General features: G+C 35.1%; 1 long non-coding RNA gene across 7 annotated transcripts; it reads right to left on the bottom strand.

Moving 5' to 3' along the window:
* Window positions 1-123: 123 nt before the first annotated feature.
* Window positions 124-27,899, bottom strand: LOC149549159 (uncharacterized). Of its 7 annotated transcripts, XR_016354458.1 has the most exons (6): window positions 27,235-27,897; window positions 26,000-26,111; window positions 25,853-25,925; window positions 25,389-25,495; window positions 25,150-25,221; window positions 124-496 (listed from the first exon to the last, which is right to left on the bottom strand). It is a non-coding gene; the product is annotated as an uncharacterized LOC149549159 (long non-coding RNA). The 7 variants fall into 7 exon arrangements; XR_016354454.1 differs by having other exon boundaries at window positions 124-543; window positions 25,150-25,231; window positions 25,853-26,111; window positions 27,235-27,899; XR_016354453.1 differs by having other exon boundaries at window positions 25,150-25,231; window positions 25,853-26,111; window positions 27,235-27,899.

The raw sequence follows: 27,899 nt of genomic DNA, 5'->3' as shown, positions 1-27,899 counted from the left end.
TGAAATGAAAATAAAAAATCAAAAAAAGCTAACTGTCATGCAAGAAAATCAATAGTAAAAACTTTTTTTTAAATATCACACAGACACAAGACCTACAAGAATAGCCATGGCTAATGACCACTCTTTGCAACCTTAGGGAGGGGGAAAATTCAACCCCTCCAAAATAAAATTAATGATATTAAATAATAAAGCAATTTCATATCAATCACTTGATAGATATTGTCTCAATTTACATATTACATTTATTGATGTCACCAATTTGAGCAACATCTTGAATTTTAGATATAGCATTATCCAGTGAATTGTCTTAGATTATAAATTATGTAGGCATCAATTTCAACAACTAACTAAAAATACAATATTTTCTACATTTTAATTATCAAACATCAGATTTAATATCCATTCCAATATTTGAAAATTTGAAAATTACATTAACCACTTTACTTTGGTAGATATCTAATCAATTCTCCAAAGATTTCCAAACACTGACTCAGCCCTGTCAAAAAATCAACACCAACTACTGTTTAAATTTATATAATTTTCCTGTCAATAAAATATAAAATAATTCAGCATTTGGCAGGCTGAGTAAAACTGATATAAGAAGATTCAATAAAAAAATACAATGAGAATATATATGAATAATTACTACATCATTTAGATGCACCAAAACTTTCAAACAGTACAAAATCTGAACATACCTCTGCCTAACTCTGTTATACAAATATACAAATGATGGTCTAGGACTCTAGACAAAGTATGCTCTAACACAAAACTTTCACATATATTTGTTTCATTTTAAGAGCAAATGCAACTCTAGAATAGCACTTCTTCATCACTGTCATAAAGCAGAGTCTACTCCCTTGTTGATGCACAAAGGAAAATATGTTCATTTACATTTCTTCACTACAGGAATAAGGAATCCATGAGGATGAGAATGACAATAAAGTATTTGGAAATCTATCTATATGATGCAAGTGCATGTTTTTGAGTGACCACCTTAGAACATGACACTTGATCTAGGGTATCGATTTGTGTAAGGAGAATTTGAGTAGGTAAAAGGAAAGAAAATGCAGAGAAAGGGAACTTAGGATAAAAACCATGGTCTACAACAGGTCAAGCTGCTGGATGATAGAGTGACGACACCCCCATCATATGTTCAAGAAGATTATAAGTAAAACTGCAAAATATAGAATTAAAAATGAAAATATTAACACTGCATAATACATATGTTGCCTTTGCTTTACTTTTTTTCATTTTAGTTCAGTAATACTTATAGGAGCTTGTTTCAAGAAATGCAAATGAATTTCACCTTTATTATAAACTCACAAAGAGGTGAACAAACTGATGAACCGTAAAGTTAGTCAATGAGCCACTGCTATCATGATAAATAGGGAAAATGTTCAGTCTACTACAACAAGATCAATGGCATATAGAGTTTCTACAACACTGTAAAGACAAATAGTCATGATAGGTTGGATATTAATAGCCAGTTTTGAATATAAAATCGGAAACATATAAAAACTTCAATGGTAAGTGTAGAAACTAGAATGTTCTTTGCTGTCATTAAAGGAGATGTCTCGAGGAATATAAGCTACAGAAGAAAACCTCACAACATGTACAAAAGAGTTATAATGAGTGTGACAAGACTATTATCATGATTAAAAGGGCACCAGCTTTTTAAAAGCACCTGGCTTCATTTTCTCTACACTTTGTATCTGCAGAGACTATGATGAGTGGCCAGGGATATATTTCCTTTCATCAAGTGTATACAACACTGACAACAAATAGTTATGATGGGTTGGAGGATATTAAAAGCCAATTTTGAATATAAAATCAGCAATATATAATAGATGCAATGGCAAGTATAGAAATGAGAGTGTTCTTTTCTGTCATTAAAAGAATTGTGTCGAGGAATATAAGCTAGAGAATAGAATCTCACAACATATATGAAAGAGGTATAATGATAATGACAGGATGGTCATCTTGATTGAAAATTTAAAGTTTGTCAGCTTTTTAAGAACACCTAGCTTCATTGTCTCTACATTTTTTTATCTACAGAGACTATGATGAGTGGCCAGGGATATCTTTCCCTTCATCAAGTGTCCAAGTAAACAGTTAAGTAGAGAAATTTTCTTGAGACTCTTGAGCTCAATGAGTTTATTATTTGTCACACCTTCAATAACAGTGACAATGAACAGTTCAAACAAAGCTTGAAAACCTACAAAAAAAAGACAGTGAAGGCGCAATGGTAGCCACAGTCATCAAGGAGAGAGAGGAGATTGAAATAGTACGACAGTCATTAAACAAGCACAAAAAGTTGACAGTCGCACCATGTAATCAAGGATATGAGCTTTTCTTAACTAGTGTCAATGACTCTCAAAATTACATGAGAAACACCCAAAAAGCTGAAGAGGTAGTTCAATGCATTTTCAAGATCAAAACAGGGACAGGCATTAAGAAATTTGACTGACAATTAGTAGATAGCTTCATGAATGCACATCATAAGGAAAAATGTGGTGAAAAAGACAGGGTAAAGTGAGTGTTTGTTTCCTCCATGCAACCCTTGAGTGTCAATATTGAGTTATCAAGATCTCTTCGTATCTTCTTTGATGTAAGAAAACAGAGAAAGCAAGGAAATATCACAGTTAAGATGAAATGTGGAAGACCAAGACATGACAAGGAGCAATATGAATGAGATGCATTTCAAACATAATGAGCAAGATGGTGCATATGAAAAATGTAAAGAAATTTTACTAAGGGATAAAAGTCAAAAGTCATAAGTAGTAAATGGATAGTCATTAAGATATTTGAAGAGAGGCCTCTTTAGGAAGAATAATGTCTAAAGGTGTAACTGTTTCGCTATTAGATGCCTGGTAGATGTTATGAAACAGAGACAAGTATAGAAGATAGAGGGACTTCAATGTCTCGAGAAGTTCACACTATTGCAGAACACTATGTAGTGGAGGATACCATATACAAGGGAATAAACAAAGAGTCAGTACATAATATAGATTGAAACAACACCATAAATCGAATCTACATGCTCTTATGAAGATGGTTGTATCATACAGCAAGCAAAAGGTTAAGAAAGCCTTTGTGAAGGACTAGAGTCTACTTCATGCTTAAGAACATGTTAAATGTCAAAAACGTGTATGTAACAGCCCACAAGGGCCAGTGAACAAGTTTTCGATAATAGCAATCATGTTAAAGAAAGTCGTGCAGCAAGAAGAAGACCAATCAATCAGGAAAGCAAAGAATGGTGGCATACATATGGTAGAGGTTAGAAAGAATGACAATGTCAGCCATATAACAAAAATCCATGATGTGCTAAACATGGGCCAGCACAAAAGGAACTAAAGACTATCGTGCAAAGGACAACAAATCTACAGAGCTCCAACATCAAATGATGAAGGCATTATCTGACAAGGACATAGAAGGTTGTGAAATTGTCATAGCAACAGTGAAGAGTGAATAAGTACTTCTAAAATCCTGTCCAAAACCCTTGCAAGAGACAAACAGTGGCCAACAAATATTCATGGAAAGTCATCGCATGGTGGACAATCCATAGTTAACCATGCTAAAAGGACAATGTAACCAAATGGAAGGTCAGGGGAAAATGTCAGTCTTTGAAGCAGACTGAGAACATAGGCAGTCATGAAAAAGATGTGAAAGTTTCAATCGTAGTCAATAAAATGACAGGCATGTTTCATGAAGAAATATGTAGACCTAAAAGGACAATGTAACCAAATGGAAGGTCAAGGAAAAATGTCAGTCCTTGAAGAAGACTGAGAACATAGGCAGTCGTGAAAAAGATGTGAAAGTTTCATTCACAGTCAATAAAATGACAGGCGTATTTCATGAAGAAATATGTAGACATAGTGTTATATGAAAATGAAACAGCAAACATTTGTATGGAGGCAGGATGTACTATTAGATCTTAATAAAATTGAAACAAGGGAAATTTTAGTGCACATGCAACCTCATTTGAGACAAATTTTACTCTATTGCTATTCATTTAAGAATATTCAATATAAGCTATATTTGAATTATTACAGATGGTATTGCAGGCATTTTAGACACATTACCTCTTGATGTTCCTTCAGTAGCAGCACTAGAATGTATTATACGTATTTGAGTGTATATTCCTCCATCTTTGAAGATCAAATATCTCCAATATGAATTGAAAAAACAACCATGAAGTAGCTGTTGTGAAATCAGAATCTAAGAGCTGTGGGCATTCTATGCATATGATATGCTTTGGGGGATTGTAAAAGCAGTACATAGCTTTTTCAATCAGAAGATATATGAGTTATCTGGTAAATGGGGTACTCCTATTGGAACTTTTAGTCCACCAAAAAGAAGAGAATCAAGCAATGTATCTGGACTGCCTCGTCAAATTCAGAAAATCAGATTTCTGGGTAAAACATGCCTTAGTGAACTTGATGCTAAAGGTGACCACTTGCATTCTATTTTTTAGATTACAAACAAGCTTGAGACAGGTTGGAAAGTAGGGATCCAAACATAGGATACTTGATCATTCACCCTCCAATTACTATTGCCAAAAGTACATGTAATGCTCAAAAGAGACAAAGAGCCATGTCTTGTAACTTTGCCTGGTGATTAGCCCTACAGTTTCTCATGGTTGGATATGCCTCTAATGCTTGAAAGGCCTTTTCACATCATTGTTCCAAATAAAGCTAGGTTTAAGACACGATGGAGCCCTAATTTCCCAAGATTAGGGCCTCCATTGGAGCATCCTTTCTAATCTTTTAATCCTATAACTTATATTTCTTTCATTTTCTTTAAGATTATATTCAATATATACTCCCCACACCCCTAAGTTGTGTCATTCATAATAAATAAACTTCAATCATCACATAGATTATTACAATCCTAAAGCCATCACTGTTTTGATAGCCTAAATACGTATTTCATATTTTTATCCTGCAGATAACAATGTTGGAGACCCGTTGTAATAAAGGTTGTGCATGTCAAACAAAAGGATTGATGTCTCTTGCATGGAAATGCCAGTGACAAGATATCGAGTAGCACTGATCCTCGATTACTGGTCAAGGATAATATTGAGAAAAGTTAGGAAAATGAAGTCATTGAGAAGGTTAAATATGATGGCGATTTAGATGCTAAAATTAATGAGATTTACATGAAGGAAAATACAAAGCTGATTGGTCACGAACATGTGAAGCAAAGAAATTTGAAGTGGCAGAATCCACAAATGGAGTAGCAGATGATGGAAGGGGGAACACCCTCGTTGAAATCAAAACAATCAAGAACAGAGGAATGTATTGCATACAATAGTGTCTGTTTGAATTAAGCTTGATGTTTCATATTCAAAAGCATTAGCAGGTTCTTTTGATCTTTCTGTGAGTGATGATCCATGTTTTAACAAGCTAGTTCAGATTCCCACGATAAAATGCATGTCCCAGGTGGTTTATTTCTACAGCAGGGATCATACTACTCCCGTGTTCCATCATTATGATCTTGCAGCCCCCATGTATTTTCATTTCACATCATCCATATGATGTTAAGTAGATGTTATCATTCATATATGACTTGCCGTTGCTTTGGGTTTGAGCAAATTATCTGCTGTGTTTCATGAACGAGCACAACTGACAAGCATCAATGACAATTTGAAATTACTGCCACCGAAATGCCCAAATGGCTAGTCGAGCATCTGGTGAACTCTATACTCTTATTTATTTCAGAGAATGGCCAAAAGATGCAGAGGCAAGAATTATCAAAAATGTGATCTAATGGCTTTATTGTATTTGTTCCCAAGTATGGTATTGAAGGTCCCGTGTATTTGACCCGCAAGGAAAAGCATAAAGAAGGCCATTATGCAAAAGTAAGTAATGAAGAGGTTGAATGGATAGTTAACGAGGAACAGTAAACTGTATCAAAGTAGACAACACCCAACAATTCAGGAAGGGGAATAACTATAGTGACAGGACAGCTAGACTTACAGCAACCAGAAGGAAAAATATCATCATTTCCGCAATTCTGTCCAGGCAATTATAAAAGTCAGTTGCCTAAATTTACATTTGCAGCGATCTATTCATTTTCTAATAGAATATTTATCTTGGTTGAGTCACCTGTTGGCAAGATTCTTCTGCAGGTAAAACCGTAAACAAAATGGAAGTCCTTTACCAATGCACATGACCATGTAGGTCATGCAGGAACTATAATCCAATAAATATATGGATTTTGAAACCACAGGAGTTTGGGTGTAGCAGCGATGATATTACTTTGCAATTTTTAGGAAGAGATTAACATGGTTGGAATTCCTCAAGCTGAAGCATCTCTTTCAAATGCTTGTCTCCATCACTCCAGCAATAATAATTTCCAATTGATCAAAGATTGATTGACACCTTTTAACGTTATTAAAGATTATACTAATATTGGTTACAATTATAACCAATATTAAACTAAAATTAGATGTACTGAAAGAGTGTGATGGTTCATAATTAGTTCTCACACCTTTTCGAATGCATATATATATATATATATATATAGATATGTGGGTGCCAAAGTGCGACTAAGGACAAGCAGCAATAATAGCATTTTGAATGATTTGATATAAAAACAATTTGAGGATGACGACAGCTCTTTTGTAATATTGAAATATGTACACAGTTATAAAGGAGAGAGAGGTTTGGGATAAATTTTCAGAATCAGGCATTTCAATTGATATGATATTTCCAGCACACCTGTAAGAATTTAGTGTTCCTATATATATAAGGCAAGGAATCAAAGCATGAATAAGTCTCGTCCTTTATAGTTATTTGGGAACTTGTGAGAAATTTTAAATATTTACTTGTAAAGAAGATTAGTTATAGCATTTAAAGTCTGATTATCAGAGATATAGAGAAATATCATTTGATTCCTTATCTTTGTCTGGTTTGTCTTCACTCCACAGAAGTTAAAAGTACCATCTAGACTGATTTAAAATTGCATATCTAATTTCCTTTACATTTTCATAATTACATTGCTGATAGTATTAAAACATACTGTCCTATAAAAACCCTCATTACTATCGTGGCCACACACATAGTGTAGAATGGCAGGCGGCAACTTGGCAGGCGGGAATTTGGTAGGAGGGAATTTAGCTGTGGGGATTGCATCTAGGTGTCTAGGGAATCTGGATGTAGGGAGTTACGAGGATGTTGCAGGGAATGTGGAAGCGGATTCTGGCATTGGATTAGGTGGGTTTCAGGAGCAGGAAGAAGACAAAGTTTTGTTGGGTTTTGGCACTAGAAGATATGGGGTTTCTGAATGTAATCAATCTGATCCTTTGTCCGAGATCCCAGTTCTTAAAGGGAACCCGCTCACAAATATTTTGAAAGGGGAATCTTCTTTGGGTGTGTGTAAGAACTCTGAAACAGTACGTGTTGAGGAGCAGAAGGAGAACAATGAAGTAGGTCAAAGAAAGTGGTCTTCTTTGTTTGGTAAAAGGCCAAGAGGCAAGTCTTCTTTTCCTTCTATTACTTCTAAATTCTGTTGAGAAAAAGGTGAGTTTGATATTTTTATCCCCGACTCGATAATAGATTATTCTATCTCTACTATGGATTTAACCCTAGTTGGAGAATTTTTGGGGGCCCGACCAGACATTGATTCCTTAAGAAAAATGATTAAAAGGAAATGGGCTCTCAGTGGTCAAGTGGATATTGCTCTTATGATGAAAGGATTTTTTTCCTTTTTATTTACTTGTAAGGAAGATATGAATATGGTCTTATGTGGTGGACCTTGGTCATTAGGGAATAGTACTTTAACGATTAAAAAATGGGAACCAAATATGGATCTATCAGATGCTTTTTTCCTAACTACTCTGGTGTGGGTTAGACTCCCAATGCTCCCTCTCAAGTTCTGGCATGAAGATATCTTTAAGGGGATAGTTGGATCTTTTGGAGAACTCATGGCTATTGATAATATGACTACCTCTAGATCTAAACTTCATTGTGCTAGAATATATGTGAAAGTTGCACATCTGAAGGACCTCCCTCAGAAAGTGGCAATAAACTCAAAATTAGGAAAGTGGAATCAAGAGGTTTCTTTTGAAGATCTTCCTAATGCTTGCTTTGTTTGTAAAAAGACGGGACATTGGGCTAAAGATTGTCCACTGAAACTTAAAAACAAACAAAAGAAGGTGAATGTGGAAAAGAAGGTTGTAAAAAGGGTGTGGAAACCTAATATCAATCCTAAATCGAAAAGCCAGAAAGGGGAAGTAAATCTAAAATCTAAGGTTGATCAAAGGAAGGAAATATCGAAGGATGAAGATAAGAAGACCCGGAACAATGAGGTCAATCAACCAGCCATTAAGGACTCTACCAATACCAAAACCAAATAGTTATCTATCAGGAAAAGGAAGAGGATGTGGAAGATGTTGAGGAGTTATAGGAGATTGAGGAAGGAGAAATCCTTAAGGAGAGGAGTGGATAGTTGGATGAGAATGATATCTTGGAGGACTTATAGTATGAAGAAATTCCTATGTTATTGAAACCTCTATGTCAACAAATTCCTCTGATTGAAAGTGAATTAGATTCTAAGCATTTGGATCTCATATATGAGAAGGAAGAACCGAAACAAAAACAGGTTCAAAGGAAAAAAATACATAAAAAATCTAATCCTTTGCCAACAAATGTTGCGACTCGAAGAAGTAAGTTGGAGAACCCTATAAAAATGAAACCGGATGTTGGAACTCCAGATAAATCTAGAAGAAAAACTACCAAAAAAAGGAGAGAAGCTGAAAGTATGCAGAATATTGCTGATGGGAAGCAAGCAACTATTCTGGATTTCACCCCTAAAAAGTTATAATGAAAATCATAACATGGAATATTAGGGCGATGAATAGTATTGATAAGTTGGATATTGTTCGAAATTTTTTCAGAGCATAAACTTGATATAATGGTGATTCATGAAACGAAAATGGAAAAAGGTAAAGCTGAGAATTTGAAATCTTTCAAGAACTACTATATTATGGCTAGTAGTTCTGGAGGAGCTTCAAGTGGTACTCTAATAATGTGGAAGAACTCTATGTTTTCTGGTACACTGATGGATTCCAATAAGCATTTCATTGCAGTGAAGATCCAGAATTTATCCCAAGATAAAAATTGGTATGTAGTTAGTGTGCATGCTCCTAATAATAAAAACTCTAGAAAAAAATTCTGGGAATCTCTTTCTAAGTTAAAAAGCTTAGATTATTATGGCAAATGGTTATTTTTGGGGGATTTTAATGTTCCTCTCTATGAGCATGAAAAAAAGGGGGAATTCTAGTCAATTGGAAGGAAGACTGGATCTAATGGATTTTATAAGTAAAGAAGGCTTAATGGATTTGGGGCTCCAAGGGATTGATTTTACTTGGAGTAATAAAAGAATTGGAAATAATTGTATTCAAGCTTGTTTGGATAGAGTTCTTATTTCCCCAAAGTGGACTAAAGATTTTGTTTGTACTCTTAATGTGTTACAGAAGATTGCTTCTAACCATTTCCCGCTCTTTTTTAAGGCTGAAGCAATTCAAAAAAGAAGGAATATCTCATTTAGGTTTGAGAAAATGTGGATGCAGCATCCTAATTTTGAGGCTTTGTTGGCAGATTGGTGGAATATTAATGTTAAAGGAACAGCTCAGTTTCAAGTCGCGTCCAAACTTAAGTATGTTAAAAGAAGAGTAAGAGAATGGAATAAGAAGTCTTATGGGAATATCTTTGACAGGAAGTTGAATCTAAAGGATGATCTTAAAACTATCCAAGATAGAATTCAGCAGGTAGGTTATTCGGAGGATCTGGTTAAAGAAGAGAATGAAAAGCTAGTTAAATACTATGACATCATTTCCAAAGAGGAAACTTTCTAGAGGCAGAGGTCTAGATCCATCTGGCTGGAAGGTGATAAAAACACTAATTTTTTTCACATAGAGCCAAGAACTGAATTTCTAGCCTCTCTAAGGGAAGAGAGAACATTACTAATGATATTGAGATTTCTAATGATATGTTATCCTATTTTTCTTCTCTTCTGTCATCTAACCGTAATGTGGATGGTACTAGGCAATTTGAGCTTCTTGAAGCTATTCCTCATGTTGTCTCTAGTGAGCAGAACAAAATGTTGATAGCCATTCCCAATGGAGAGGAAATTTATAAAGTTGTTTGTTCCTTTGAAGGAGATGAATCCCCAAGTCTGGATGGGTTTCTTACGTTCTTCTTTCAAAAAGAGTGGAAACTGGTTGGTAAAGATGTTTTTGATGTTGTTAAAGAAATCTTTGGAGCTAAAAGAATGCTAAAGGAGATTAATTCTACTTTTCTCTATCTTATTCCAAAGAAGCATGGAGTTGATTCCCCTGATCAGCTTAGGCCTATTAGCATTTGTAATTCTATTTGCAAAATCATTTCTGAAGTTCTGACTTTGAGGTTACTGGGTATCCTTCCTAACCTTATCTCTGAATAGCAGAATGGTTTTATTCTTGTTAAGGCAAATCTTGAATCCTATTATATCAGTTCATGAAAATATTCATTCTTTATCTCTATCCAATGAAAAAACAGGGTTTCATTATGAAAGTGGATATCGCTAAAGCTTATGATAGGGTAGAATGGAGCTTTATTCAAAAGGTCTTATGTTCTTTTGGCTATAATGATCCTGTCATAAAGCTTATTTTTCAGCTTTTTTACACCTCTGCTCTGGTTGTTTTAGTCAATTGGAGTTCTGCTGAGTTTTTTATTCCTTCTAGGGGTCTGAGGCAGGGTGATCCTATTTCTCCTATCCTCTTTACTATTATGGCCAATAGTCTGGGTAGGTATATTGGGAAGATGGTTTTGAGAGGGGAAATTCAAGGGATGAAACCTACTTCTCATCTGCTTATTTTCTCTCATGAACAATTTGTGGATTGTTGGGACTCAAAATCGACTTCTCGATTTGAGCACCATTCCAAGTTTTTGAGCCCTTTTAAGCACTTTTTAATGCAAGTGTACCCAGCTGTCCATTTGAGGCCTAAGAGGTGTTTAATGTTTCTAACACCTTGCATTCAGTACATCTACTCATTCCATAAAGATAAATTGTCATTCTGAGCCATTCCGTGAAGTCCCGTTTTGAGCAATTTCCAATTCTGCATTTTTGCTCAAGTGTCAAACAGCAATAGGAGGCCTTGTTTGCAATTGAATATCTTGCACCCAATAACCTTTCATGACTCGCCACTTTGGGAGTTTTAGTGTCCATACCAGACAGCCTATGTTTCAGATTTCAAGTCGTTTCGAATTCGTTTGACTAGGTTTTGAATCCCTCAAAGTTGATCATTTACTGATGTCATGCTGATGTGAATGGTTCAGAATTCTGGAAGGCCCTATTTGACTTGTCATAACTTTTGACCAGTTGACCCAAATAAGAAAATTCCTTTTGCATCATATTCTAGGGGTCAGAGACTTGCAATGTTTCAATTTTGAGCTTATGACGAATCTATTTGCTCAGTTTTCAAACACAATTCCAAATGCAATTTCTAACTTTTTACTAGTGTCAAAAGGTGCAAAGTTGTCAGTACCCCTATTTGTGATGTTATATCTTGAAATCCGTGATAGGTGAGATTGAATGGATTGTACCACTGTGTTCTCCTCTAAAAATGCTTTAAGTGTGCCAATTTTCAAAACTTGACGAATCTGTCTGCACACTTTCCTAAATCCATTCCATTTGCAAAAAATGTTTCTCTGACAGTGTTTCCAGTCTGCAAATTCTAAGTAACCTATTTTGACTGCTTGCCATTTGCGTCCTATTATTCGTCATAAGCCCAAATTGCAGATTTATACTCTCCTTGTGACAATGAACCAAATGCCGCAGTTTTCATTTCCCCAAGTATCAGTTTGCCCAATTTTCAAAGCCAAATCCGAACGCGTTTTATTGTTTTATGACATGTTTTCTTGCAAGTAGTTCTGAAAGGGCAACTTTGACAGTCAATATCTTTTGACTAAGAATTCGTCATGAGACAAGATTCAACAGGATAAGAGTATATGGAATGGAGAATCAGTGTGTCCGATTTTAGAACCCAGTTATCTATTTTGGTCAGTTTTTAAAGCTAGCCGACAAGCCCTATTAGATCAAAATAGACAAGTTGCAAGAAAATGATAAAATGAGTTTTAATGACAGAGCAATACTCGATTTTGAATCTAGTCAATTCAAGATGTTCAATGGATCAATTTGGAATGTCAGGTGTTTAAAAATGAAAAAAAAACAGCCGGACCCACTCTAGGGCCCAACTAACTGCACCCGATTGATGAGATGTGAAATTGAAAATATTCAAAGATTAAAATGATATTCCAAGACATAAATTGTAATCTGTGTCATTTATTTAGTACTGATGAGACTTGGTAAAAATCTCTGCTCTTATCTCAGTCTTTGCACATGGACTAATGTCCTGATGGATAATTAACCATAACTGGATATATTAGTGGGATATTAGCATTGCATCATCACATGTTTATGAATGGCTTTGTGATTTCATCCTAGTATTTAGATCAGGAAAGTGCAACAATTGACATGCTGAAGATGGATCTAATGAGGATAGAAATAATTGGTATGGAGAAACTAGTGCATTCGAGAAGATATATCAATGTTACCCACCTATTTATATTGATAGACCAAAGTTGGAGAAAGCCAATAGAATTATAATGCCTCCATCTGCTCTTTCTCATCTAATATCTTGAGAAATCAAGTATCCAATGCTTTTCTAGCTTGAGAACATCATCACAGGCCATATTTCACACAGTGGAGTTCTTGATTTTGTGGCAAAGGAGGGTATCATTTATATGCCACTTTGGATGATGAAAAACATGCTTCTGTAGGCAAGAGATATAGTCAAATTGAAGCACACCGTTCTTCCAAAGGGAAATTTTTGAATTTGCAGCCACACACAGAGAACTTCTTAGACATATTTAACCCAAGAACTCTACAGGAGGTTTCTCTGAGGAACTTCTTGTGTTTGACCACAGGGGATACCATTAAGATGGATTACAACAGTGACACATATTGTTTAGATATACTCAAAACAAAGCCAGAATCTGTTGTCAATGTGTTTGACACAGACTTGGAAGTGGACTTGGTTAATCCTCTAGATAATTGTAAAGAAGCTAAAAGCCTTCCACTAAATCATGATACAATTACTAGTGCAAGAGAAAATCCATATACAAAAGGCGGAGAAGAATCTCAATATAGATTTACTGCCTTTAGTGGAGTTGGAAGGCGTCAAAATGGAGGAGTCGGCTTGGAGAATGTAGGCAAGAAGTAGCTGACTTGGAGGGAGCCATAGGGATATGTAACTAGCAGATGCCGAGGAAGGTGGAAGTCCACCCCGCGCCGCAGGTCAAAGGGAAATGGATGAAAGAGGAAGGCGTTTTATTTGCAAGGAGGCGACAGTGGATAAGATGCCGCATAGAATTGGAGGTAGGCGCCAAAGGGAAATGGACGAAGCAAGCGTCATATAAAGGGAGAATCTACTGGAGGACGATATGCAGGTGGCATGTGAAAGATTCCATTGAAGTCGCAGGCAGAGAAGCTCATGGAAGAGAAAGGAACCATGACAAGCAGCAGTCTCCCTTTTTGTGAATACTTTGATTTAGAGTCCTTTTCCCAGCCGTATGAAACAAAACCCGTGAAGGCATGGATTAGTTGTCACAAAAGAATGTAAGTGTCATCCGCGCCCAATAAGCAGAGGAAGGATTACAATGTGTTTGAAACACAGAGAGACGTTTTTATGCAAAGTGGCCTGAGCATGATTTGTCCCACATTGGCTGTGGGAGGGAATTTTCGAGTCTTTAAATACTTTTCCACTCAATATGCATAATGTCCAAAAGACTTGGGCTTTTGTAAGCCGCATTGTGATGAGAAGGGCCCCACCTCGCAGCCAGCTGGTGTGGAGTTTGCAACAAATATTTTGAATGAAGATGCTGACATCATCAATGACATGGAACCTGGCAGCGAATCCTGAGATGACACATGGCGACCAATGGATTCAGAATAGATGCATCAAATGCTGAAATGTGGCCGCATCCAAAGGTTGGTGCTCCCCCGCTTCGCAAAGATGCTTGGAAGATAGACAAAGTAGGCAAGCGCCAAGCCACCACATGGCAGCGGGCCCCGATCCGTGGTGACGTGGCAGGGGTAGATCCTGGACCAATAGTAATGTGCTACATGGCGGTGACGTGGCAGGTGCATCCAAAGTGGTGATGTGGCAGTGCCTGGCAGACCAATCAGGTGCTGCCACATGGTAGCCCAATCAAACTGGTTAGACCCAAATTTCCTAGGTAAGCCAAAACATTGAAAGCAATAAAAAATGGTTTTAAATCATTTTTTCAAAAAATGGGGGTCACGTACATGTTTTAAATTGAAAAATGGTATAAGCTAAAGTTGGAACTTTAGATTATTTTAAATTTTTGAAAAATTTAAGTTGCAGACCAGATACCTTCAGCAGGTGTATGTTTTTCAAAATGACATTCTGGGAGTTCCCGATAAGCGAACATAGGCATATTATATATCGCCGGAACCAAGAGAAGACGAACTTTTCGATTATGGAGTTTTTTTTCGCACAGGAAGTCATTAGTTCATGTTATAGGCAGAAACGTAAAATTTGGGCCTTCTCAGTGGAATTGGTAAAAATTGAAAACACAGTTACAGGCTTGGTAAAACATGGTAAAAATGCAGTTGGGGTCGATTTTGGTCACCTTCAAATCAGTTTAAACCCAAATTTTTACTAGCATTTCATGATGCAGCTCAGATATTTTGGCAAGCAGAATGGTTTTCATCATTAAACAAGAGATTTTTCAAGTTAGTTACAGAACATTGATGAAAATTAAATCAAATCAAATGGGTAGAAAGATGAAAGAGGTTTTGCAATTGCAAAGGATGGAATTTCAAGTGGACACATGTCGTCTTCAAATCAAATCCGGGAATTCTCTCCTTCTATATCTTTCTTTCTCTCATCCATTAGGGGGGTTCCAATTTTTCACTGTGAAACCAATTGGTTCTAGTTTTGGAGAAAAATGACTCACTGTTGTGATACCATGTGGTTCCAATTTTGAGTTTTCTCAGCTTTGTGAAACTAGGGTTCCAATCTTGATGTGTTCTCATCACTGTGACACCACATTCTTCAGCATATGTTCTCTTGTATAACAACAGTAGTGAAGATAATAGAGAAAGTTCAGATCTATTAGGTGTTTTTATGTTTTGATTTCATGCATTTGAATGTATTGTTTCAAAGAAATGAATACAAATGAGCAAGAATTTCTTTAGTTTCATTCTTATTCTCATCTCCTATCTCTATAGTCTGCAGTCTTATGTGGTCTAGGAACAAAGAACTAAGACCCATTTGCATACCTTTAAGGTTGTATGTCATATATGTTTTGTTGTTCTGGTTATTTTGAGAAGGATACTTCATAAGGATGAGGTCTTTATGAACACTGATCTCTAATTCACAAAGTGATTAGATAGATCTGATACTTGGATGTATGAAATATGTCCTTGATATCACAGATGTATGTATTTGATTCATGGAATTGCCCAATAGATAAGGCACTGATCAGATACAGGATCATTTGTTCTTACTGTTGCATATTTGGGATTTTTGCTGATATTCAACACCATTAATCAAATGTATTTCCCTTTCATGTTGAAAGAGCTGAAAAGGCTGCCCTCACTCAGCTTGTAAATTTCATAGAGTTGCAATTTGCTACTGCACATCTTTGTGATTGCATAAGTGTAGGAGATTAAGGGTTTTAATCTACTTTGTTAGATTCAGGAATATGTTTTAGCACTAGTACTATATAATTGAATCTAAGGTCCACTCGCCTAGGTTTTGCAGAGCCTGAAGTAGAAGAAGGGTCTAGCCTTATAGTTGGCCCGGTGTCTAAAATAGTATGTTGAAGATGGGAGTTAGCTGCCCCTATATGTACCTTATTCTCAACGGGGTAAGTTGAAACTGTCCTTGTTTCAAAACACCAACATGGATAATACTATTTTCTTAGGAAAAGTTGATGTCAAGGAGGCTAGGAGTCTTTAAAAAGCTCTGAATATTTATTCTTCTATCTCTGGACAATTGATTAATTGGGATAAGAGTTCTCTCATTTTTCTCAATAGAGTTCTCTCTTTTTTGTCAACACTCCTAATCATAGACAAAGGAAAATTACTAACATTCTTGGGTGTTCTATTGGTTCTTTTTAGAGCACTTACTTAGGTCTTCCCCTGGGACTTAGTCCCTTTGATACCTTCTGGGAGGATCTGATTAAGAAATTCAACAAGAAATTAGCTAGATGGAAATGAAACATGTTGAGCCAAGCAGGTAAAGTAGTTCTTCTTAAAGCTTGTCTTCAAAGCCTTCCAACTTATGCTCAGAGCCTCTTTAGGATTCCAACTAAATTCGCGGATACTATTGATAAAATTCAAAGGAACTTTTTATGGTCTGGAACTGAGGACAAAAAGAGATTGGCCCTGATAGCTTGGGAGAAGGTCTGTAAACCTAAAATGGAAGGAGGACTAGGAAATAGATCTATTAGAAGTATGAATAAAGCTTTATTGGCCAAACAAGGATGGAGAGCATATCATGATGATAAGGAATGGAGTTCTATTTGGAAACATAAGTATCTTTAGAATGCCCCCTCTATTTCTGACTTTTTGTCCTATCCTATTATCCAAAGTTCCTCTGCTTTTTGGGGTGTTGTCCAAGGTGCTAAACATATCTTGAATAAAGGTTGTAAGGGGAAAGTTGGTAATGGTAGCAAAATCAGGTTCTGGGAAGATGAGTGGCTTTTGGATCACCCTTTGGTGGATGATTTTTTGGATTTGAGTCCTATAGAAAGATGCAAACAGGTTTATGGAGAATTTGTGGAGAATTATTGGTTCAATAATGGTTGGGCGAATATAGTGGAGATTAATCAAAGTCTTTCCAACATCCAAATTTCTCTTAATACTTGTAGCTTTTATCCTAATCAGGAAGACTTAACTGTGTGGGGGATTGAACCTAGTGGATGCTTCAAGGTCTCGTCAGTATTTAAAACAAAGGATAAGGTCAATTCCCCTATATGGGCTAAAGCTTGGATCAAGGGCCTTACACCTAAAATTAACATTTTCTTTTGGACTCTGCTTCAAAATAAAATTTAACCCTGGATAATTTGCAAAAAAGAGGTATCAATTTGGTGAATAGGTGTTGTCTTTGTAAGATGGAAGGAAGAGAGGAATCACCTTTTTCTGAACCGCAATTATAGTCAGAACGTTTGGGGATACCTCTTTCAATATTGGAATACTTGGTGGTTCAGCCTGATAATATTGATGATTGTTTTAAGAACTGGATATGTCCGATTAAGGGAGCTGAAATTGGATTTCTCTGGAAGATCTCTCTTACCCATCTTTGTTGGGGTATCTAGAAAGAAACGAACCATAGAAAATTCAAAAATAAAGAAACTCCTGAGTGGGTTGTGGGCCAAAGTATCATCAGAGCCATTAAAGAGAATTTTAGATCTCAAAATAAAAATAGTGATGAAGCCCAAATTCGTATTCCTATGAAGGGTATTGGAACTAATACCAAAAAAGAAGATCAAAGACAATATGTGAAATGGAAGTCTCCCCCTTTGGGCTGGTTGAAAGCTAATTTGATGGATCGGCTAAAGGGAATCCTAAAAGAGCGAGCTGTGGTGGAGTTTTAAGAGACCATTATAGTAGAGTGGTGGATGCTATTGCTATTCCTATTGGTAAAACTACTAGTAATAAAACTGAGGCTATTGTGGCTCTATATACTGTTAGGCTGGCAGTGAATTCTAGTTATAGGAATCTATGGCTAAAAGGGGACCCTCTTAATATTGTCAATATGTTGAATAATAGGAGTACGACCATGTGGAATATTGATGGTAGTATTAACGAAATCAAAGATCTAATTAAACGATTTGACAAAGTTATCATAACTCACATCTTCCATGAAGGTAATAAAGTCACTAACTGGATTGCAAATAAAGCAATCTATAGGGACGAAAAAATGACATGGCATGATTACCTCAGCAAGGAGAGTGAGTTGGTGGCAACTATTAATAATGACATGACTAATGCTATTGAAGGAAAGATTACAAAAGATTGAGCTATTTATTATGATTATTGATAGTTTTATGGTGGATTGCTTGTGAATCTCAAGGAGGTACTATTGTGTCATCATTAAAAGTACTTGGCACATTTTAAGGGTAAAGCATTTTCTTGAGATTAAACATATCTTGGTCTTAGTTGATGTTACCGTTTCTCAGGAAAATTGCAGAGTTTGTTATGCAATGGGTGGAGAGCCAAGGAAACAAGAACTGACTACATGCAAGGAGTGGAAGGCGAAAACTGTGGTGTGGGGTATTCTTTCCAAGGGCAAAGTGACGGAGTATATTGAGAAGTTACATGGCTACAAGCCCCATATCATGGAGCTAAGTCACAGGGTTCGCCCGATTTCCATCATGAAGTTCGGAATTCAACGAATGTCAAAAGTCTATTCAAAAATTGTTAAAATTCGTTTTAAAATTCGTAGGAAGTGTGCAGTCTGTTTAAAATAAAACATATTAAAAAATTGTTTTCCAGAGCCTTTTAAGGTCAAGCAGCGAGTAAATTTTCAGCTGCGAATATTTCTTACAACAGTTTAATGTTGGACGGCATGAATGGGCAGACAGATATCCACCACCGACCAGGGAAAAAAATCCAAATTCATGGCGCAGACAGAAGCTCATACTCCATCGGCGGAAACAAACTTGGAGTAAATGATTCGGCTCCTCTAAAGAAAATAAATTCAAGTCGATAGGTTAAAAGTTTGGGTAGATTTAATTTAAACATTTAGACTTAATATTTATGTTTTGTTTTGTTTTAAATTTATTTTAAATGAAAATTTAATATCTTATCCTTAAATCATCTAGATTTGTTTTTTAATTATAATATATTTTAGAATTTAGTATATTATCTTAATTATAATATTCAGTACCTTTTCTTTAAATCTATTTTTATTATGTTTTGAATCATTAGATTTGTTATTTGATGTGTTTTTATTAATATATTAAAGTCTAATATTTTAAATATTTAAATTATAATATATTTATATTAATATTAAAAATCTAATATAATTGTTATTATATATTAATAATATTTAAATTACCTTTTAAAACTTTAAAATACTAATATGGTTTAAATGTATTTATATTATATTGAAGTTTAATATACTTTTTTTTATGTTTAAAATTTTAATATATATATTTTTAAAAATAAAATATATATAAGACGAATTTAATGTCGAATTTTTATGATTTTTTTGGGATCCCCGAACTTTAATCGAATTTTATTGTTGTCAAACTCTAATTCGAACTCGAACCTTGTGACATAGTCATGGAGTACTTCTTTAAGAACTCTGAAGAAAAGGTTACAATGCATGGAGTTACAGTGAATTTGACAGAGGAATTCATAGAAGAGATTACCAGTCTTGCAATGGGTGGGTTAAAATTTAGAAAAGAGACAAGTATTTCGAATGCGGCTTTCAAGAAATTTCCGAAAACTGATGATGAGGAGAAAAGGCTGGTGAAGAATGGGGATTTTTATGATCTGGACCAACTCAAGGCTATATGGCAAGATATCTTGTCTTGCATTCATGAATACTTCATTCTTGACAAAAGATCAAAAAGAGTACATAAATTTCATTTCGTATTTTTAAACCATTTTCGGTATAAAGATAGGATGTCTTTCCCTTTTTATTTGAAGTTCTCTCTGCTTCATAGTCTTTAGGCCCATAGAAAGGAGTCTAAACCTGTGCTCCATGAGGGTCTTATTCTTTTAATTGAGAATTATTGTAAGAGTAATGCTGTGAAACCCTCTCCTTTAACGGAGAAGAAGCATAAATCACTTGGTAATGAGCCTTATCAAAAGGTGAGTGCTAAGAAAATCAAGGTTAAATCTGAGGAGGGTTTTAGTCATAGCAAGAGTGCTAAGAAGGAGATTAAGAGGGAGAAAAAGAAGAAAATTATTGAGGAAAATACGGAGTCTAAGAAAACTGGTGAGGAAGAGGATAATTTAGAAACGAGAGATTTGAGATCTAATCTAGATGGTTATTCTGGTAGCAGGAGAATTCCTGAGGTTAAGTTTGAGGAAGAGAGTAGTAAAGATAGGAATATGGAGTCAAAATCTCTTACTGAAGCTTCGGAACAGAATGAGGGGAACCAGAATGTTCAACCTACTCCCACTAATAAGGATCTTTCTGATACTAAGAGTCTAGAGGATATTGAAACTAAGAAGAATAATGAAGGTAAAGCCCTTGTTATTAAAGATCAAGGCCTGAATAAAGAGAATCAGAAGAGGATTCTAGAACACAAGGGTACTACATCTGAAAATCAGATTTATCTCAAGGAAAACCAGGACATGACTAATGATTCTAGTAAAAAATCTAGTGAAGAAATCAGAGATGAAATTAAACTATCCTTCCTTCATAAAGCCAAGATGAAAGCATATGCTACCCTCCAAGTGAACTCCTGGCTCTACAATGAAATAAATATGCTTAAGAGGAAATTGTGTGAAATGCAGAAAGATTTGGAAGAAGAAAGAACTAAGAGAACCCAACTAGAAAATCAAGTTGGGAATATTCCGACGAAACTGAGGGAGTATGAAATGGAACTTTGGCAGCTAGTCAAAGAGAGTGGGCAAAAAATGGAGATGGTTACTTCTAGCTTATGCGTCGTGGCTGCCAGTTTAGGGAAGAAGAGCAATGAGGAGATCATGTCTCCTGAGGCTATGGTGGCAAAGATCCCTGGTGGGCCAAGTAAAAGAACAAGATAGAGTACCCAGAAGACGATTGGAGAGGTTCCTGGTTCTACCGTGGAAGAGATCATTCAGAGTACAGTGGAAGCTGGAAAGGAATTAGTAAAGGTCATTAAAGAGACTTATCTAGTTGTTGGTCTTATTTCCAGGTGTTTGGTCTCTAGTTGGTGTGCTAGTTCTGTTTTTCGTTGTTACTATTATTTCTAGCGTTTTATAGTTTACTCTAAGTTCCAAGTCCTTGTAAAACCTAGTTAGAACTTTGCTTAGTTTCTAGTTTCAGGTCCTTATAAAACCTGATATTTTTTTTATGTATTGTTTTGAACTTCAAGTTTTAGGTCCTTGTAAAACCTGGTGATACTTCCCGTATATCTTTTGTTTTTGTAAGGGGTTTTGGATCCCCTCAAAACCTATTTTTGCCTTAATCTAAAACATATTGTCCTACAAAGTTGTATATAAATAGCTTTCACGTTATTGACTCTATTGCCCATATAATAAGGCATTGGTTTTAGTATTCTTTATATTGTAATCATTTGATTCATAGCTTGTAAATTGGCAATCACTTTCTATTATTTCCTTTCAAAGAATTGATCCACTCATTATCATAATTTATAAACATTCATATTTTAAACATTTCTACTTTCAAGTAATTATATTCAAAATATTTCCATTTTCAGAACATTGATGTTCGAAGCGTATTCTATTTAAAGCATTTACATCTTAAAGTGAATGGTGAAGTTTTGAAATAAATACAATTTCAGCATTCTCATATATTTGCTGTATAAACTGAAGCCCCTTTCTATCCTTGTCGTTTAAGGAAATCTTTATCTTGTTTGTGATATAATAATCTTCTTTATAAAGCCTAAGGCTTAAAAATTTGGCTTAGGAATAGGCATACCCGCCTGGACCCTGCAGAGGCAGAAGTGCAGAGGACTTGAATCAGATTGATCAGTTCTGTCAAGTTGGCCATAACCAGTTGGAATCACAGCAATGAGTTGGCAAGACTCATAGGATTTCAATCTATAGTTTTGGGAACCAACATGACATTTGTGATTTTGGGTGTGGACAAGCATAAGAAAACAATAGCTTTGATTTTATGTATAGATGTCTTTACAGCGACTCATTATTCTCTTAAATAACATTGGTTCACATACATTTATAGCTTTTTGAACTAGACTTTAAAAAGGCAAATATTTATGGGGAACCTATGGGACTTGGTAAGTTGGTCATTCCCTTGGATCCAAGGAAGCTTGTTGGTTAACAACATTTTTGCATGAGATGCAATGCAAAACAAAAAATGGGTCAAATGGATATAAACTTTTTCAAAATCATCTGCAATGGATATAGAGTTAATGCAAAGAAGGCCTAAATTTTAAGATCAGTAGAAGAGGCTGGAAATATTAATAATGTTAATGAAGAATGCAGAATTCATGGTTGAAACTACCACTGAGGAAGAAGAAGAGCAGATAAATTCACGTTATAATTTTAAAACCTAATAACTAAACACAAATGGTGGTTGATATCAGGTCATCGGGTGGTATCACGGTGATTCTTGAGGCATCATAGAAGTGTTGATGATGGTCAATCAAAAAAGAGTGACATTAATAAGAGGCTTGTGTAATTAAATTCAAAAGTTACATCTTTTACATGCATTTGGACATGCTCACCAGTATGGTAACAATTGTTTCCACATATCAACCTTTATTGATAATGAGATGTGAATAAGAGATTTAAATGCATCGCAACATTCAAGTTAGCAACAATGCATGCTAAAATAGGCCCATTAAATATAACCATGGAGGAATCAGATCAGGAGATCTATTATGGCTCCTAAAAAGGCTTGAAGATGCATTGGAAGCACGCTCTTTTCCCACACCTTCAAGGAATCAAGACAACTTAAAAATCATAAGAAAAATGTACCTATTTCAGGAGGGAAGCTACTCAATAAGATTTATGATTAGCAAAGACAGTTATGACAATTGGAAACCATCGTTGACTCTTGTAGGAGGTACAGAGAGTTTTGATTTTTCCCAAGGAGAATATATAGATCATTCAGTTTACAATAAAACAACCTCATCTTCTATGCCTTAATGAAGAGTTCATTGGAATTGGTTAAGGCAGTGTTTTAGGAAAGTGTTTCCCCAACACTGTAAAGGAGGTTTGACTTGGCCTAAAGGGGTGGAAAAACATTTTTTCCTCCACAAAGGGATGCCTATGATTATCTCTTGAAGGTTAATTTTTACATTTTTTCTGTTGTGTACTGAAAGCTGAAAAGGTTTTATCTAGCCAAGAAATGTTGTTGCTCAGAAAATCAATCTTATGGAGCATGTGTAATATTTCATTTTTTAAGAGAAAATTAAACGTTTTATAATTTGTACTATTGTAAAGAGACACCATACAACAATCAGGTTTCGGTGATTTTACCTTCTCAGAAACTGTTAGACAGTGTGCAAAATAATGATTGGAGTATTATTGTGTCTTCTTAGGCAAAAAAGTATGACTTATACCAGCAACTATAGGCAGAAAATGTACAGTTTATGCAGGTTGCGAACAGTTATTTAGCTGTGAAAACATCTCTTCTCATTAAAAAACTATTTAAAACTCAAACCTCCTCACGAACCATTGTTGTATTGGCATATCAGAACAATTGATTTGTGTGAAACTAAGTTGATTACTAATGCATTATGAAAACAAAACAGTTGTAAGCGCAAAAAGTTATCACCCCATTTCAAGTCTTCTATCTCCCTTTTCTCAGTGAAAGTAGTATTATAGGTGAAGTACCAAGGGAACCAACCTTCTCTGAAGGTTGGCCTCAACTATCAAAGCACACACCTTGTGAGATGATCCCATGTTTCACTAGCTTATCTGAAAGTGCAGCAAGGCTACAAACCTTTATGGTTTATATTTAGTTTTTCAAATCTATGGTTAATATGACTTGTGGTTTATGACACTTGCAAATTTTCACTCATCAAAAGGACTTTAGCTATGCAATCAATCAAAATCAATATTATAGTGTGACCTGTTATATGTAGACATGGAAGGGTACATATTTCAAGATTCGTATTAAACTTGTCCAATATATTTGAAGTGAATTTAAAATATTTGGTGAAGCAAGATTCATATGGACTTTTGGGTTCAAGAATGACACAAACCTTTATGGTTTATATTTAGTATTTCAAATCTATGGTTAAAATGACTTGTGGTTTATGACACCTGCAAATTTTCACTCATCAAAAGGACTTTAGCTATCAATCAAAATCAATAATCAATATTATAGTGTGACCTGTTATATGTAGACATGGAAGGGTATGTATTTCAAGATTCATATTAAACTTGTCCAATTTATTTGAAGCAAATTTAAAATATTTGGTGAAGCAAGATTCATATGGATTTTTGGGTTCAAGAATGATACAGGTTTAAGCTTAATGATATTGTAGATGTTTAATTGTGAGTGAGTTACAATTATATGTAATTCGAGTGTGGATGACATATTATTAGACTACAAACTTAACCTCTAACCTATATATTATGTTAGACTGTATAAAGTGACTCAGATCTAAAATGTTTAAATGTGAAATGGTGAGAAAGGTTGACCTTTCTTGGATCACACAGATTCATGTGTAAAAAGACAAGATTAATTAAAAACTTAAAGTAGATAAAAAAATTAGGATTTTAGATATTTTCAATTAATTTATGACATAATTAAAAAAAAGGTGGGAAAACAGGGAACACCCTGCAGTGCAATGGTAACTTGTGAACCTCTCATTTGGGAGGCCTCCAAAATGTTTAAATGTGAAATGGTGAGAAAGGTTGACCTTTCTTGGATCACACAGATTCATGGGTAAAAAGACAAGATTATTTAAAAACTTAAAGTAGATAAAAAATTTGGATTTTAGATTTTTTCAATTAATTTATGATATAATTAAAAGAAAAGGTGAGAAAACAGGGAACACCCTACAGTGCAATGGTAAGTTGTGAGCCTCTTATTTGGGAGGCCTCGAATTCGATTCTACTCGAGCCCCATATTGATATCAGCTGCAGCCCATTACCAATCCAAGAAAAAGCTAGCAAAATTTTAATTTAAAATTTTGAATTGTAAGTGAAACAACTTAGAAAACTACTAAGTATTTTGTTTTTTTATGAAATTTTTTGGTGTGTAGTAATGTTGCAGAAGGGGGAGCAAAGACTTGATAAGCTAATTCATCAAAGTAAACAATTAATTCAAAACATATAACCTACTTGAAAAACAATTTTTTAAGTCAAACTAAGCTAAGTGAACAAAGAAGTAAATATGGTGGATTATTATCAAAAACATTCATAAAATGATTGTAAAAGGGAGTTTTATTACTCAAGTGTGGTTGATACCTGTTGAATTTCCTTGAAGCTTGTGATGTGCACTGTTGCTTCTTTTTTCTGTCTCCTTGTCATCACTACCATCTTTATTGAGCTCCATAAAATCAAGCACAAAAGAGAGAAAGAAACCAATAAAACTCAAAAAGAGAAAAATCCTCTCATAAAAAATAACGATTACAAAAAAAAAGCATACAAAACCTATAAAAGTAGACTTCCACACAAAAATGAAAACAAAAGAAGCATGGCCATACCAAATAAAAAGAGAACGCAGCTAAAGAACATGACATGTAAACAGAACATTCCAAACATTCGTAGTTTATGAGGTGAATCTGACTTTGCCAATTGAGCTGTTCACGCACTGCGAATGCAACAGAAAATCATGTTTTAGAATCACTATAAATACTATATACATTAAATTTCAGAATGAATTTTAGCTTGTTTTACAATTAAAATAAAATCAAAATATGATCATCATAAAATATAGTTCTCTTTCATTGAAATTAAAATTTGTCTTGTCGAAAGCATATATCCATTAACAAGATCAAACATAAAAAAGTATAAAATAAGCACATGAATTTCAGTAGTTATATTCGACCATTGGCTCATGACAACACAAATTTATGAAATTTGCAAACGATTGTGAATGGTACACTAAGAATTCCTTTGGAAAAGAATGCATAGAAATTTCAGAACATACTTGAGAAGAAAATCTTACAATTTCAACAAATCAGCCAAATGGAGGTCGTTGAAGGAGATATAAAGTTGAGCAATACTCTGCAGAAAGTGAGCTGCCTGATAGATGTGAGAGGTGCTAATCATGCAGGACATAACATTCCTTCATAGATTACTCATAAAAAACTACCTGATGGTCTTTTCATCCAAAAAAGGGTTAAGGTTTCCAGCATTCGAAGAGTAATATCATTAAGCAAGTGCTGCATTCTCTTTTATTGACGCCATCAATGTCTAATCAAATCCTGAAACAACCACAAGCATGATAAATATAAAGTTATAATGCATCCACAAATCCAAATGGTATTTCATAAACAATATTCCAAACAAATGTGATCGTAGAACTTTACTTTTGGAATTTATACCACATCCTGTTATATTTAAAAGTTGTTTAGTTGCTAACCTTTATTTTGACCAGAACACCCTAACAAATTTTATATATTAATTATCCCTATATAATTGCACATTATTTTAACAACCTTATCCAGTAGTTTCCCAGTAAAAGCATGTTTGACATATGTGCTCCTCAAAAAGATATTAATCTAGAATAAGAAGGGATTGTCCAAGCAGATGAGGGATAATGACCAGGAGGAAATTAGTAGGGGTGTGTAATTTATGGAGAAAATTTTAAAGCTATGAAAATGCTCCTTCCTCCCTTATTCTACCATTTCAATCTTTAAAATAATTTGATTAGTCTTGAGTGTTTAAATTTGCATCATTTTGGCTTTACAATGCACTCGAAATGGACCTGCCTGAGTCCAAGCTGAGAGATGGTCTTCATGGTAAGGGTATAACAACAAGAAAGAACTAGTGTCACATACTTCAAAGTTCCAGAGTAAGAAGAAAGGCTTCTACTGGTGATGGAAGCATATAGTAGAAGGAAGCATATACGTCCAAAACTGCAGACCATTTTGGAGGTGATAAGACATTAGCTCATTTGTAAAGCTGAGTGTCTTGGGCTAAAAAGCAGCAAAAAAGTGCCTAAATGTTAGAGGTTGCAAAATTGTTGCATAAGTACATCTAAAAGAAGGAATCTTCCAAGAAAACAGACAACTGATTTTCTCTAAACAAATGTTTGGGTGCTATTGCAGGACAAAATGGATGCTACGATTTTCCATCCAATTGAATCTTTACTGAATAAGTCTAAAGAGTCTTTGCTAACAGAGGTAAGAGTCTATAGTATAAATGCATTCTCTTAATCTCTATTGTTGAACCAAAAAGAACTAAATAAATGGGAATCGAAGGAGATCTTGCATTCAATTGTAATTCATTCAAATTCAAAATAGCAAGTAATAAACAAAAGCAGGCAGTCCCAGAAAATGATCATCAAAATAATATAAAGCATCAAACACGTGTAACAAGAATCACCTAGAACAAGAAATTCGCCTCCCCCAGTTGTGCTCTGCCTCTTCCTTGCGCTTCCCTTTTGCGGGGCCTTGGGAGAGGTTGAATGCATTCCTCAGTCATTAATTCCCCATTCGATTGAGCTCTAGAATCCATCATCTTCAGCACTGTTAACACAATTCTCGATTCCTCAGCCACGATCAAATCCCCAATAATCTTCATCATATCTCTGTCATAATCAACTCCCCCGTTCATGATGGAAGAGACTTTCTGTGTCACATAAGAACTGAGGCTCGAAAAGAAAGGAGAATGCACATCATCGCCCGAGAACTCATAGGAAGACAACAGGCATATCAACTTCCCAGAATTCATAGGAAGACAATAGCTCCTGAATTAGTTGATTTTTAAAAACTGGAATTTATCTCTCGGAATAACCCTCTTTTGTGCCAGTAAAAGCATGTTTTTCTCGACGGTCATGCTTTTCTGTTAAAGCTCACAGTTGTTTTTTGAAAAAACGGCCATGCTTTTTTAAGTTGCAGAGCTGTTAGGGCCCATTGCAGAGATGGTCGAAGGTCTGCGCTTTTGCTTTCAACGGGTATGCTTTGTTTTTCTAAAACGGTAACAAACGGGAAAAATAACTCAAAATGGATGTACCAAAACTATTTAAAACTAGCACTTGCATTCAAGGA

Source organism: Cupressus sempervirens, chromosome 7 (genome assembly GCF_028749045.1).
Source record: "Cupressus sempervirens isolate cs-2001-9-10 chromosome 7, ASM2874904v1, whole genome shotgun sequence".
NCBI lineage: Eukaryota > Viridiplantae > Streptophyta > Pinopsida > Cupressales > Cupressaceae > Cupressus > Cupressus sempervirens.
The sequence above is the reverse complement of the archived record's forward strand: the minus strand, read 5'-3'. Positions and strand labels throughout refer to the sequence as shown.